Source organism: Arachis stenosperma, chromosome 9, assembly GCF_014773155.1.
Source record: "Arachis stenosperma cultivar V10309 chromosome 9, arast.V10309.gnm1.PFL2, whole genome shotgun sequence".
NCBI lineage: Eukaryota > Viridiplantae > Streptophyta > Magnoliopsida > Fabales > Fabaceae > Arachis > Arachis stenosperma.
In genome coordinates, this window is record NC_080385.1 from 112,770,427 (window position 1) to 112,780,072 (window position 9,646).

Consider the following 9,646-nt stretch of genomic DNA (forward strand, 5'->3'; position numbering starts at 1 on the left):
GAATTCTTTGTCTGTTGCTGAGAAGATGATGAAAAAGGCTTGCTATTGCTCAGCCTATTGCATCCACCATTATTAAAGCCTTGTTGAGGCTTTTTTTGATCCTTCCATGAGAAATTTGGATGATTTCTCCATGATGAGTTATAGGTGTTTCCATAAGGTTCACCCATGTAATTAACCTCTGCCATGGCAGGGTTCTCAGGATCATAAGCTTTATCAGAAGCTGCCTCTTTAGTACTGTTGGATGCACTTTGCCATCCATTCAGACTTTGAGAAATCATGTTGACTTGCTGAGTCAACACTTTGTTCTGAGCCAATATGGCATTCAGAGCATCAATTTTAAGAACTCCTTTCTTCTGAGGTATCCCATTATTCACGGAATTCCTCTCATAAGTGTACATAAATTGGTTATTTGCAACCATGTCAATGAGTTCTTGAGCTTCTACAGGTGTTTTCTTTAGGTGAATGGATCCACCTGCAGAATGGTCCAATGACATTTTCGAAAATTCAGATAGACCATAATAGAATATATCTAATATGGTCTATTCTGAAAACATGTCAGATGGGCACCTTTTGGTCAACTGCTTGTATCTTTCCCAAGCTTCATAGAGGGATTCACCATCTTTTTGTTTGAAGGTCTGAACATCCACTCTAAGCTTGCTCAGCTTTTGAGGAGGAAAGAATTTATCCAAGAAGGCAGTGACCAGCTTATCCCAAGAGTCCAGGCTATCCTTAGGTTGTGAATCTAACCATATTCTAGCTCTGTCTCTTACAGCAAAAGGGAAAAGCATGAGTCTGTAGACTTCAGGATCAACTCCATTCGTCTTTACAGTCTCACAGATCTGCAAGAACTCAGTTAAAAACTGGTAAGGATCTTTAGATGGAAGTCCATAAAACTTGCAATTCTGTTGCATTAAAGCAACTAGTTGAGGCATAAGCTTAAAGTTATTAGCTCCAATGGCAGGGATGGAGATGCTTCTTCCATCAAATTTGGACGTTGGCTTTGTGAAGTCACCAAGCATTCTTCTTGCATTATTATTATTTTTGGCTGCCATCTCCTTCTCTTGTTCTAATGTTTCTGAAAGGTTACCTTTAGATTGTTGTAACTTAGCTTCTCTTAATTTTCTCTTCAGAGTCCTTTCAGGTTCTGGATCAATTTCAACAAGAGTGCCTTTTTCCTTGTTCCTGCTTATATGAAAGAGAAGAAAACAAGAAAAGAAGAGGAATCCTCTATGTCACAGTATAGAGATTCCTTTATGTTAGTAGAAGAAGAAAGGGGAGAAGAATGTAGAAGAGTGGGTTCGGATATTAAGATGGAGAGAGGTGAAGAGAAGTGTTAGTAACTAAATAATTAAATAGAATAAGTGAGAAGGGATAGAAAATTTGAAAATAATTTTAAAAATGGTTTAGTGATTTTCGAAAATTAGAGATAAGATGTAATTAAAATTAAAACATGAAACAATTAGTTAATTAAAAAGAATTTTTGAAAAAGGGGTGAGATATTTTCGAAAATTAGAGTGGAAAGAGTAGTTAGGTGGTTTTGAAAAAGATAAGAAACAAACAAAAAGTTAATTAGTTAGTTGAAAAAGATTTTAAAATAAAATTTGAAAAGATAAGAAGATAAGATAAGATAAGATATTTTTGAAATCAAATTTTGAAAAAGATAAAATAAAAAGATAAGATTTTTAAGAAAAAGATATTTTAAAAAAGATTTAATTTTAAAATTAAAATTAATTACTTACAAGAAACTAAAAGATAAGATTCTAGAACTTAAAGATTGAACCTTTCTTAACAAGCAAGTAACAAACTTCAAATTTTTGAATCAATCACATTAATTGTTAGTAAATTTTCGAAAATATGATATAAAGATAAGAAAAAGATTTTGAAAATATTTTGAAAAATATTTTTGAAATTTTTGAGAAATAGAAAAAAATGAAAAAGATATGATTTTTGAAAAAAATTTTGAAAAGATAAGATTTTTAAAATTGAAATTTTGACTTGACTTGTAAACAACTAATTTTAAAAATTTTTGACCAAGTCAACCCAAAATTTCGAAAATTTGGAGGGAAATAAGGAAAAGATATATTTTTTTTATTTTTGAATTTTTAATTATGAGAGAGAAAAAATAACAAAAATACTCAATGCATGAAATTTTTAGATCAAAACAATGAATGCATGCAAGAATGCTATGAATGTCAAGATGAACACCAAGACTTTGAAGATCGTGATGAACATCAAGAACATAATTTTGAAAAATTTTTTGATGCAAAGAAAACATGCAAGACACCAAACCTAGAAATCTTTAATGCATGGACTCTAACAAACGAAAAATGCATATGAAAAACAACAAACAACACAAAACAAGAAAACATCAAGATCAAACAAGAGGACTTATCAAGAACAACTTGAAGATCATGAAGAACACTATGAATGCATGGGATTTTCAAAAAATGCAAGAAAAATTTTTAAAGCATGCAATTGACACCAAACTTAAAAATTGACTCAAGACTCAAACAAGAAACACAAAATATTTTTTATTTTTATGATTTTCTAATTTTTTTGATTTTTATTATTTTTTTTTCGAAAATAAAGTTAGGAAAAACGAAAAAGAAAAGAAAAAATTTTGAAAAAGATTTTTGAAAAGAAAATTACCTAATCTGAGCAACAAGATGAACCGTCAGTTGTCCATACTCGAACAATCCCCGGCAACGGCGCCAAAAACTTGGTGGACGAAATTGTGATCCTTTTTGTATTTGCATGAGATTTAAAAATTGGCTCTATTGGAATTTATGATCACAACTTCATTCAACTTAACCAGCAAGTGTACTGGGTCATCCAAGTAATACCTTACGTGAGTAAGGGTCGATCCCACAGAGATTGTTGGTATGAAGCAAGCTATGGTCACCTTGTAAATCTCAGTTAAGTGGATTCATAGGGTCAAATGTAATTGGTTTAGATATTTAAAAGTTAAATAAAATAAAAAGGGATAGAAATACTTATGTAAATTAATAGTGAGGATTTCAGATAGGCGTATGGAGATGCTGTGTGGTGCGCGAAATTGTGAACAATACTTTTCACAACTCTCATAATCCCTGGTCATGAACTCCAAAAACTTGGTGGTTCAATTCCATGGCATTACACAACTTCGCACAACTAACCAGCAAGTGCACTGGGTCGTCCAAGTAATACCTTACGTGAGTAAGGGTCGATCCCACGGAGATTGTTAGCATTGAAGCAAGCTATGGTCATCTTGTAAATCTTAGTCAGGCAAACTCAATTGTATATGATGATGAACGAAAATAATATAAAGATAAAGATAGTGATACTTATGTATATCATTGGTGTAAGAGCTTCAGACAGCGTATGAAGATGCCTTCCCTTCCGTCTCTCTGCTTTCCTACTGCCTTCATCCAATCCTTCTTACTCCTTTCCATGGCAAGCTCGTGTAGGGTTTCACTGTTGTCAGCAGCTACCTCCCATCCTCTCAGTGAAAGCAATTGCATATGCTCCGTCACAGCATAGCGGAATTCATCTGTCGGTTCTCAATCAGACCGGAATAGAATCCATTGATTCTTTTGGCGTCTGTCACTAACGCCCCGCCCTCAGGAGTTTGAAGCACGTCGCAGTCATTCAGTCATTGAATCCTACTCAGAATACCACAGACAAGGTTTAGACCTTCCGGATTCTCTTGAATGCCGCCATCAGGTCCTGCCTATACCACGAAGATTCCGATTAAAGAATCCAAGAGATATTCACTAAGCCTCAGATGCTTGTAGAACAAGAATGGTTGTCAGTCACCTTGTTCATGGGTGAGAATGGTGATGGGCGTCAATCATCACCTTCATCATATTGAAGAACAAGTGATATCTTGGACAAAGAACAAGCGGAATTGAATAGAAGAACAATAGTAATTGCATTAATACTCGAGGTACAGCAGAGCTCCACACCTTAATCTATGGTGTGTAGAAACTCCACCGTTGAAAATACATAAGAACAAGGTCTAGGCATGGCCGAATGGCCAGCCTCCCAAAGGTCTAAGATAGCATAGAACAAAGATAGCTACCAAAGTCTTCTAATACAATAGTAAAAGGTCCTACTTATAGAAAACTAGTACATAGATGAATAAATGACATAAAAATCCACTTCCGGCCCACTTGGTGTGTGCTTGGGCTGAGCAATGAAGCTTTTTTTCGTGTAGAGACTCTCCTTGGAGTTAAACGCCAGCTTTAGTGCCAGTTTGGGCGTTTAACTCCCAATCAGGTGCCAGTTCCGGCGTTTAACGCTGGAATTTCTTGAGGTGACTTTGAACGCCGGTTTGGGCCATCAAATCTTGGGCAAAGTATGGACTATTATATATTGCTGGAAAGCCCAGGATGTCTACTTTCCAACGCCGTTGAGAGCGCGCCAATTGGGCTTCTGTAGCTCCAGAAACTCCACTTCGAGTGCAGGGAGGTCAGAATCCAACAGCATCTGCAGTCCTTTTGAGTCTCTGGATCAGATTTTTGCTCAGGTCCCTCATTTCAGCCAGAAAATACCTGAAATCACAGAAAAAAACACAAACTCATAGTAAAGTCCAGAAAAGTGAATTTTAACTAAAACTATAAAAATATACTAAAAACTAACTAGATCATACTAAAAATATACTAAAAACAATGCCAAAAAGCATACAAATTATCCGCTCATCACAACACCAAACTTAAATTGTTGCTTGTCCCCAAGCAACTGAAAATCAAATAAGATAAAAAGAAGAGAATATGCAATGAACTCCAAAAACATCTATGAAGATTAGTATTAATTAGATGAGCGGGGCTTTTAACTTTTTGTCTCTGAATAGTTTTGGCATCTCACTCTATCCCTTGTAATTCAGAATGATTGGCTTCTTTAGGAACTCAGAATCCAGATAGTGTTAATGATTCTCCTAGTAAAGTATGATGATTCTTGAACATAGCTATTTCTTGAGTCTTGGCCGTGGCCCAAAGCACTCTGTCTTCCAGTATTACCACCGGTTACATACATGCCACAGACACATAATGGGTGAACCTTTTCAGATTGTGACTCAGCTTTGCTAAAGTCCCCAGTTAGAGGTGTCCAGGGTTCTTAAGCACACTCTTATTTGCCTTGGATCACAACTTTATTTCTTTCTTTTTCTTCTTTTTTTTTTCGATTTTTTTTTTTTTTTTTTGCTTCAAGAATCATTTTTAATGATTTTTCAGATCCTCAGTAACATGTCTCCTTTTTCATCATTCTTTCAAGAGCCAACATTCATGAACCACAAATTCAAAAGACATATGCACTGTTCAAGCATACATTCAGAGAACAAAAGTGTTGCCACCACATCAAAATAATTAAACTATTATAAAATTCAGAATTCATGCAATTCTTTCCTTAATTAAGCACGTTTTTATTCAAGAGAGGTGATGGATTCATAGGACATTCATAACTTTTAAGGCATAGACACTAAGACACTAATGATCAGAAGACACAAACATGGACAAACATAAAGCATAAAAATCGAAAAACAGAAGAATAAAGAACAAGGAAATCAAGGAACGGGTCCACCTTAGTGATGGCGGCTCTTTCTTGCTCTTGAAGATCCTATGGAGTGCTTGAGCTCCTCAATGTCTCTTCCTTGTCTTTGTTGCTCCTCCCTCATGATTCTTTGGTCTTCTCTAATTTCATGGAGGATGAGGGAGTGTTCTTGATGCTCCACCCTTAGCTGTCCCATGTTGGAACTCAATTCCCCTAGGGAGGTGTTTAATTGCTCCCAATAGTTTTGTGGAGGAAAGTGCATCCCTTGAGGTATCTCAGGGATTTCTTGATGAGAGGGGTCTCTTGTGTACTCCATCTTTTTCTTGGTGATGGGCTTGTCCTCATCAATGGGGGTGTCTCCTTCTATGTCAACTCCAACTTGTAGAGTTCTTGGGCTATAACCTCATGAACTTCTATTTCTTCTCCAATCATGATGCTATGGATCATGATGGCCCGGTCTATGGTAACTTCGGACCGGTTGCTAGTGGGAATGATTGAGCGTTGTATGAACTCTAACCATCCTCTAGCCACGGGCTTGAGGTCATGCCTTCTCAATTGAACCGGCTTTCCTCTTGAATCTTGCTTCCATTGTGCGCCCTCTTCACATATGATTGTGAGGACTTGGTCCAACCTTTGATCAAAGTTGAGCCTTCTAGTGTAAGGGTGCTCATCTCCTTGCATCATAGGCAAGTTGAACGCCACCCTCACACTCTCCGGACTAAAATCCAAGTATTTCCCCCGAACCATAGTGAGATAATTCTTTGGATTCGGGTTCACACTTTGGTCATGGTTCTTGGTGATCCATGCATTGGCATAGAACTCTTGAACCATCAAGATTCCGACTTGTTGAATGGGGTTGGTAAGTACTTCCCAACCTCTTCATCGGATCTCATGGCGGATCTCCGGATATTCACCCTTTTTGAGTGAAAAGGGGACTTCGGGGATCACCTTCTTCAAGGCCACAACTTCATAGAAGTGGACTTGATGCACCCTTGAGAGGAATCTATCCATCTCCCATGACTCGGAGGTGGAAGCCTTTGCCTTCCCTTTCCTCTTTCTAGAGGTTTCTCCGGCCTTGGATGCCATAAATGGTTATGGAAAAACGAAAAAGCAACGCTTTTACCACACCAAACTTAAAATGTTTGCTCGTCCTCGAGCAAAAGAATAAAGAAGAGAGTAGAAGAAGAAGAAATGAGGAAGAGGGGGAAGGTGGTGTGTTCGGCCAAGAAGGGAAAGAAGGGGTGTTTAGGTTGTGTGAAAATGAAGGGTTGAAGAAGGGTATATATAGGAGAGAAGGGGGTAATGGTTCGGCCATGATGGGTGGGTTTGGGAGGGAAAGTGGTTTGAATTTGAAGGGTGAGGTTGGTGGGGTTTTATAAAGGATGGATGTGAGTTGTGAAGAGAAAGATGGGATTTGATAGGTGAAGGGTTTTTGGGGAAGAGGTATTGAGGTGATTGGTGAATGGGGGAAGAAGAGAGAGAGTGATGGTAGGGTCCTGTGGGGTCCACAGATCCTGTGGTGTCAAGGAAAAGTCATCCCTGCACCAAATGTTGCTCAAAATCACGTTTTGAGCTATTTCTGGCGTTAAACGCCGGGCTGGTGTCCATTCCTGGCGTTTAACGCCAGGTTGTTGCCCTTTACTGGCGTTTAACGCCAGTCTGGTGCCCCTTTCTGGCGTTAAACGCCCAGAATGGTGCCAGACTGGGCGTTAAACGCCCAACAGCTAGCATTACTGGCGTTTGAACGCCAGCTTCTTCTCCTCCAGGGTGTGCTGTTTTTCTTCCTGTTTTTCATTCTGTTTTTGCTTTTTTCATTGTTTTTGTGATTTCTTATGATCATCAACCTACAAAAAAGATAAAATAACAAAAGAAAATAGTAAACTATAAAACATTGGGTTGCCTCCCAACAAGCGCTTCTTTAATGTCATTAGCTTGACAGAGGTCTCTCATGGAGCCTCAGAAATACTCAGAACCGTGTTGGAACCTCTCAACACCAAACTTAGAGTTTGAATGTGGGGGTTCAACACCAAACTTAGAGTTTGGTTGTGGCCTCCCAACACCAAACTTAGAGTTTGACTGTGGGGGCTCTGCTTGGCTCTGTTTTGAGAGAAGCTCTTCATGCTTCCTCTCCATGATGATAGAGGGGTGTCCTTGGGCCTTAAACACCAAGGATTCTCCATTCACTTGAATGATCAACTCTCCTTTATCAACATCAATCACAGCCTTTGCTGTGGCTAGGAAGGGTCTGCCAAGGATGATGGATTCATCCATGCACTTCCCAGTCTCTAGGACTATGAAATCAGTAGGGATGTAATGGTCTTCAATCTTCACCAAAACATTCTCTACAAGTCCATGAGCTTATTTTCTTGAATTGTCTGCCATCTCTAATGAGATTCTTGCAGCTTGCACCTCAAAGATCCCTAATTTCTCCATTACAGAGAGGGGCATGAGGTTTACACTTGACCCTAAGTCACACAAGGCCTTCTTGAAGGTCATGGTGCCTATGGTACAAGGTATAGAAAACTTCCCAGGATCCTGCCTCTTTTGAGGCAGTTTCTGCCTAGACAAGTCATCCAGTTCTTTGGTGAGCAAAGGTGGTTCATCCTCCCAAGTCTCATTTCCAAATAACTTGTCATTTAGCTTCATGATTGCTCCAAGGTATTTAACAACTTGCTCTTCAGTGACATACTCATCCTCTTCAGAGGAAGAATACTCATCAGAGCTCATGAATGGCAGAAGTAAGTCCAATGGAATCTCTATGGTCTCATTTTGAGCCTCAAATTCCCATTGTTCCTCATTGAGGAACTCAGAGGAGATTGGTACATGCCCACTGAGGTCTTCCTCAGTGGCGTCCTCCTCCTCTCTTTCCTCTCCATATTCGGCCATGTCTATGGCTTTGCACTCTCCTTTTGGATTTTCTTCTGTATTACTTGGGAGAGTGCTAGGAGGGAGTTCAGTAACTTTCTTGCTCAGCTGACCCACTTGTCCTTCCAAATTTCTGATGGAGGACCTTGTTTCATTCATGAAACTTTGAGTGGTCTTTATTAGATCAGAGACCATTGTTGCTAAGTCAGAAGTATTCTGCTTAGAACTCTCTGTTTGTTGCTGAGAAGATGATGGAAAAGGCTTGCTATTGCTAAACCTGTTTCTTCCACCATTATTGTTATTGAAACTTTGTTGAGGTCTCTCTTGATTCTTCCATGAGAGATTTGGGTGATTTCTCCATGAAGAATTATAGGTGTTTCCATAGGGTTCTCCTAGGTAATTCACCTCTTCCATGGAAGGGTTCTCAGGATCATATGCTTCTTCCTCAGATGAAGCATCCTTAGTACTGTTTGGTGCATTTTGCATTCCAGACAGACTCTGAGAAATCAAATTGACTTGTTGAGTCAATATCTTGTTCTGAGCCAATATGGCATTCAGAGTGTCAATCTCAAGAACTCCTTTCTTCTGACTAGTCCCATTGTTCACGGGATTCCTTTCAGAAGTGTACATGAATTGGTTATTTGCAACCATTTCAATCAATTCTTGAGCTTCTGCAGGCGTCTTCTTCAGATGAAGAGATCCTCCAGCAGAGCTATCCAAGGACATCTTAGATAGTTCAGAGAGACCATCATAGAAAATACCTATGATGCTCCATTCAGAAAGCATGTCTGAGGGACATCTTCTGATTAATTGTTTGTATCTTTCCCAAGCTTCATAGAGGGATTCTCCATCCTTCTGTCTGAAGGTTTGGACTTCCACTCTAAGCTTACTCCATCTTTGTGGTGGAAAGAACTTTGCCAAGAAGGCACTGACTAGCTTTTCCCAAGAGTCCAGGCTTTCTTTAGGTTGAGAATCCAACCATATTCTAGCTCTGTCTCTTACAGCAAAAGGGAATAGCATCAGTCTGTAGACCTCAGGGTTAACCCCATTAGTCTTGACTGTGTCACAGATTTGCAAGAATTCAGCTAAGAACTGATGAGGATCTTCCATTGGAAGTCCATGGAACTTGCAATTCTGTTGCATTAGAGAAACTAATTGAGGCTTAAGCTCAAAGTTGTTTGCTCCAATGGCAGGGATAGAGATGCTTCTCCCATAAAAATCAGGAGTAGGTGCAGTGAAGTCACCCAGCACCTTC

The 9,646-nt window shown here is 38.9% G+C and overlaps 2 non-coding genes across 2 annotated transcripts; both read left to right on the plus strand.

Moving 5' to 3' along the window:
- The first annotated feature begins 552 nt into the window (after positions 1-552).
- Positions 553-656, plus strand: LOC130952054 (small nucleolar RNA R71). Its single transcript, XR_009074236.1, has one exon. It is a non-coding gene; the product is annotated as a small nucleolar RNA R71 (small nucleolar RNA).
- Positions 657-9,171: 8,515 nt separating this feature from the next.
- Positions 9,172-9,279, plus strand: LOC130953172 (small nucleolar RNA R71). Its single transcript, XR_009075345.1, has one exon. It is a non-coding gene; the product is annotated as a small nucleolar RNA R71 (small nucleolar RNA).
- Positions 9,280-9,646: the final 367 nt, after the last annotated feature.